The sequence below is a fragment of the Sander vitreus genome, chromosome 5 (assembly GCF_031162955.1).
Source record: "Sander vitreus isolate 19-12246 chromosome 5, sanVit1, whole genome shotgun sequence".
In the NCBI taxonomy this organism is placed as follows: Eukaryota; Metazoa; Chordata; class Actinopteri; order Perciformes; family Percidae; genus Sander; species Sander vitreus.
Window position 1 is genome coordinate 2,693,327 of NC_135859.1, and position 5,845 is coordinate 2,699,171.

The window sequence follows — 5,845 nt, forward strand, 5'->3', positions numbered from 1 at the left end:
TGTCGGCACAAGTATTGACCTTCATGCTGGAAGTCCACACACGCAGTTTTAAGCCTCACTTTCCATGAATGGCTGTGCTTTGGTTGTGTGTGTGTTTTTTTTAACTACCAGTTGACTGCAATTGAACTTAAAGGATTGTCAACAATGAATCAGTTTTTAACTGCTCGCTACTACTAACAATATGTCCTTAATCTCGGCCACCTTTAATTCAGTGTTGTTGTAGCAGGGATGTAGTGCATCGCTTTAACAATTTCCAGTCTTTTTCACTTGCAGAACGTCTTTTATTAAACGTTGTACACTTAGTTACAGTAAATGTTAATAACGGAAAGGTCCGTAAATGAATGCTTTTCTGACAGTGTAATCCCTTTCTGTACACATTAGTGTTTGCATTACAATGACTTCAGTTCATGGTTCAACCCCTTTCTCTCAAATATATATTCAGTAATATATATTCAGTTATGAGAGTGTGACTTGCTCAATGTGACAGTGCTTCTCCCCACCACCGCTGCAAATAGAAGCAGCTTATAACATCCCAGAACAATATTTGATCTCGTCATGGCTTTGAGACACACACACACACACACACACACACACACACACACACACACACACACACCTGCCTCCTTCTCTACCCGTCTCACTGTCCCTCTCTCCCACTTCTCATTCTCTGAAACCCCAGATAACGTCTTCTGCTGTCTTTGTGGATACCGATGAGAGGCGAGGCTGTGGTGGTACACATTACATAATTGACGAGTGCAGGGTTGAGGCTACTCGTCATGCGCAAATCCCAGCATGGATCTTTTATTCAAAGCAGCAAGGTGTTAAAAAAAAGAAAAGAACCCCTCCTCAGGCAGGCTCTGTTGTTCCATCAGGGAGACTGATCCTCCGTATGTTTTCATACGATGCTCTGGGTGATGGGGTTGAATTCACGATCACCATCGCTGGAGTGGACCTGCACACACACACACACACGCACACCTGAAAGAGTTCAAAAAATCTATACTCTGCTTTAATCAATCATCACCTGAATCTTATCAGTCAATCCTGCTAAAACCGAGATTATCCGATACGTCAGTGTTATCATTCAAGGGCTTTACGTTACCAGCCATTCATCAAACTGTGACAGGATTTGTTTTGGGTTCGTGCTATTAATCATTTTGAAGGAAAAGGTGTCGGCTTTTTTCACCAAGATTGGATGACTTCATATGTAATCTACTTTTAACAGCAGAACATTATGTTATGGAAGAAATTATGACTGTTTTTCTGACTGTGCAGCTGAGAGCAGAGAAGCAGAGACTCGCAGAGTCACACGTTTTACTACCGTCACTGCTAGTGTTACTTCCACTACCTCTAATAATGATATATCAATGTTAACCTTTATAGTAGACACAACGTCACAAGTTACCTGGCAAGTCTGATTCTGAGTTTTTGTCCCCCAGATGACAGTTATATCTCTGTGTCAGAGGAGACTCAAGCAGAAAACTGAGACGGTTCAGGCGCTAACAGATTTCTCACTGTGCCAAAGGTCTTATTAACCCCTCTGCTCTGATCAGAGCAGCAGCCCCTGCTGAGACCAGAGGCAGAGAGGCAGAAAGGCTCTGTACTAGGAGGAGTTTTGCTTTGTACCTCTCTCTCTCTCTCTCTCTCAGGGCACAACCACACAGAATGGAGATGAGCTGGAATGAATTAGCCCACTTTAAACAGAGTTAGACCAGCTACATGCGTTTTTGGTTGGGATTTTTGCTTCTGTCCGTGGAAAGGAGCTTGTTGTCTTAAGCATGATAATCAAATACCTAATGTGTGGTAAAAAAAAAGAATGACATACTTCATCTACAGGATGAACACCCCAAATGTTTGTCTACCAATAGTTAGAGCAGATATATATATGGACAACAGTATACATACATCTATACATGAAATGTGAGACTTAAAATAATAAATTCCATCTAACTCTTTGTAGTTACCTAGTAGACTCTGACATACCATATAGCAATATTTAAAACATACTAAATACTTAAACTTAAAATTACAAAAAAAAATTACTGACTTATTATACTTATTATTTATTATTATATTGACTTGTTCTGCAACAGATTATCACGACTTGTTAGTGGACTATACGACTATAAAGCTGCACGGAAAACAAAATACCACCCAGCAACGCACATAATCTCCAATCGAGCACTTGGCAGGTTTTCAACATATTTGTTTGGTTGTGCATGGTTGACATTTGATAAGGCTTTAAAGTCATGGATTATTATGAATCTGACCTTTCTGGTTTGTATTTTATAGTCTTGTACGTACTTGTAGCAGCACTCACCCACCAATGCATCCATTTGTGTTGTTTATTTAACACAGTGGTGTTCCTAGTTGGAATGAACAACAAGCTGTGCAACATCTTTACTGTAACTCCAAGTCAAACTGTATAAAGATGGAGGTTTATTTTAGATTTAATTGTGAGATTGCAGATGGTTAACTGATTAAATTGACCCTGTAAAGTCACATGTAATTGACTTTATATAGCAATACAATACAAACATTCATCACACTCCATCAGTCTCCAGCTGCTCTCGAGACAGTAACCTCATTGGCTGAGTAAAACCTCAGAGGGCGTAGCCAAAGGAGCTTCATAAGCATCAAGTGAGAGCCAATTGTTGAATATCAATGTCTAACTGCGTGTCAGTCACTGCTCATACACCCACATTCATTCTCCCTTGTGGGGTGAGGGGCTTAGGAGACCGTTTTGGGTTTTAGCGGAAAGGGGGGAGGGACTGAGAAGTTGTCGATGTTCAAATTTTTTGACTAAGTCCTGGATCGTCACAATCCTATACGCCACCTTTAAGTCGAAATCAATGGCCTTCAGTTCATCTGTAACAAGTTCACTTTCCTTCACTTCTGTACGAAAATCCACATCTAGACTACAGACTTCAGTTGAAAAATGTAACAAGCTAATGGCTTTCTGCAGGCATTTCCAAACCATTGTAGTATACAGCCTTGAGCCTAATCAAGGCTGTATACACTATTGTGGGATATGATTTGACTCTGAACAGAGAGGGGGTTGTCTTTTGTTTCACTGTTTTCTCAGAAAAAACTATTGGTGGGAATAATATCAATATTTTTTTACAGTCTCAAGGTCAAGGGGTGCAGTGGGGATCTCAAACATACAAAGCAGAAGAAGGATGGTTTAGCCATGTTGGGTTTGTAATACCGTAGTCATTATTTGGCGATAATACCATGGCCATGACTTGTGGATTGCATTACTGATCACAGTCTGCCTGTAATGAATCTGCAACAAATTCAACTTTGAAAGCAACCTGCTAAAATATGTAAAAACTAAAAGTGTGGACACTCCAAAGAACAAACAAGCCAATCAATTTCATCTCCTTCTCCTTGTACCCTTTAAACTTCTCGGCAAACTCTGTTACTTTGTTTTGGCAGGAAATCGTTCTCTCTCTTTTTTTTCAATCAGGCTTTCTTTATTTACATCTTGAGAGGCGGTGAGTTCTGATGGGGCCGAATCATTTCTTCCTGCTGTAAATGAAAGGAGCATTAGCCAAGGTCCGCTCTCTAGGATGAGTGCACCGTGTTCTAAAACCTAAACCACTCTTCTTTTTCTTGTATGACGCAAGCCTGCCTGTTTGTGTGGACTAATGATGATGGACTGTAATTTTCTTTTGGAATATACAATTAGCTGCTGCTCTCTGCAAACACAGCCTGCACACACAGAAGGAGCATTTGCAGTACAATGTATCTTAGCTCTGCTTTCAGCTGGACAATTACCTGGAAATACAGAGCCGTCAGGGGATTCTGTCGGAGCACAGAGTGCTCCAAACCAGCTGCAGGAGTTTGCAATGTTTCCTATTTTAAGACTGTATACTGGGGAGAGATGGGAGAGAGGAAGAGAGCAAAATAATTGAGAGAATGGATACATGGAATATGAGTCGTATGTAAACCCGAGGCACACCAATACTCCATGGCTTTAGCTGCTGAGAAGTGTGCACATATTAAAGTTTGTAGATGCGTGTGTACAGTGGGGCTTCCTTACGGCTCAGTAGGCTAGTATACATACTTAAGATGCCTTCATGCCCTCTGTTGAGTTGCTTTTGAGCACGGCTCTCGATCTCTTTTCTTTCATTTAGAGAGTACAACGTTTTGATTTTTCTTTTGCTTTTTGCATCCTTATGCATCCCCTATCAGTCAACGCTGGTTTCTTTTATAGGAATAGTTTGACATTTTGTTTTTTTTTCCTGCCCAGAGTCAGTGAGATCATTGATAGCACTCTCATGTCATATTTTGGATCTTTGAAGAGAACCAGGCAAACGCACAAAAAGTTGAGTGATATAGATATTCCCATCTAACTCTCGGCTAAAGCTAATTCACATATTTTCCAAAATGTAAAACTATTCCTTTAACTGGACCACAATCTACCCCTTAGTGTAACTAAGTTATTTCAGTTGCTATTTAACTTTAAACCATTCCCTCCTCAATAAATGGCAGATCAGAAAATGTGCATGTGGAATCTTTTTTTTTAACTTTTTTTTTTTTTTTTTTATATATATATTTTTGTCGTTTGTGTTTACCAAGACACTGACATCCTGACTAGATCAGAAAACACTGAATGGGGTCATTGGAAAGCCATTACAACCTGCTTTGTTATTTTGGTTGGAGCACTTGTTGGAGATGAAGCCACATGCACAGTAGTCTAGCATAATTAATGTTCCGCTAGCATTTTATTTTCACATTTAGCATTTCATTTCTATAGTTGTCCAAACAATTAGTCAGGTTGCTCAGTGCATTCACATGGAACACAGAGGACATATATGAAATGACACCTCTATGCATGCCAAACGCACACGAGAAATGGCTGATTATCCACATGGTCATTTATATGTGACTGCAGTTCTTCTATGTGAGTGTGCAGAGGCACTGGCAGCTAAAGAAATACTTTCATCAGTGTATCATTCCCCAGACAGTAAGCTCTTCAGTCTGTCAGTCAGCGAGCTAACCCTCACTCTGCATTCATTATTAATCACAGATTTACACTGGGGCGCTCTCCAAACGATGGTGGGTTGAAGGGGGAACAAGTCACGATAGAATATGCAATTGTCTGCATAATGCACAGCAGGTGAGGTAACAGGCGCTGATATGAAGCGCAAATATTGTATGAGGGCTGTGCAATTATTACAGGTCAGGTGAGGACAGCGGCATCAGGGTCAGTTCAAGATGGTCAACACAGAACCAAGAGCAGAGGAAATGTATCTGACGGGGTACTGTGTCAATAAATCTGATTGGATGTAAGTATTGGGAGTATGAATTTCTATCAGCTTGAGGCATGGCCACTGCATTTTTCTCGTCACTTACCCACGGAAATGCTTTGTTGAACATACACACTTCTTTACAACAATGTCTTGTTATCCACATTTGACTCGTCAGAGCTGCCCAACCCAGGTCTCATTATGACCTACAATACTTGAGAATCGTGTCAGCAGCGCTGTGTCAGAATTGGCCATTTACCAACAGCTCTTTTAGCCACAGGAACCCTTGACTGACTGCCACCCAGAATAATCACAGCCACCCACTATTGACCTCTGATCTGCTCCACGGTATCAGATGGGAGGGTAAGTGCTATTAGCCGAGGGTGGCGGGAGCATCATTTATTCATTTGTCATCATCGCTGACCATCAATCTTCCCCATTCCCAAACCAGCTTGTTGTGCTGCTCTCCTGTCAGACCAAAGGGGAAAACTCACTCACAAGAGCATTGCATCACATTAAGTAGAATAGAATGTGTATTAATCACAGCGCTGCCGTGAGCTGTGACAGTGTGTCGAGGTAATCTCCATTCA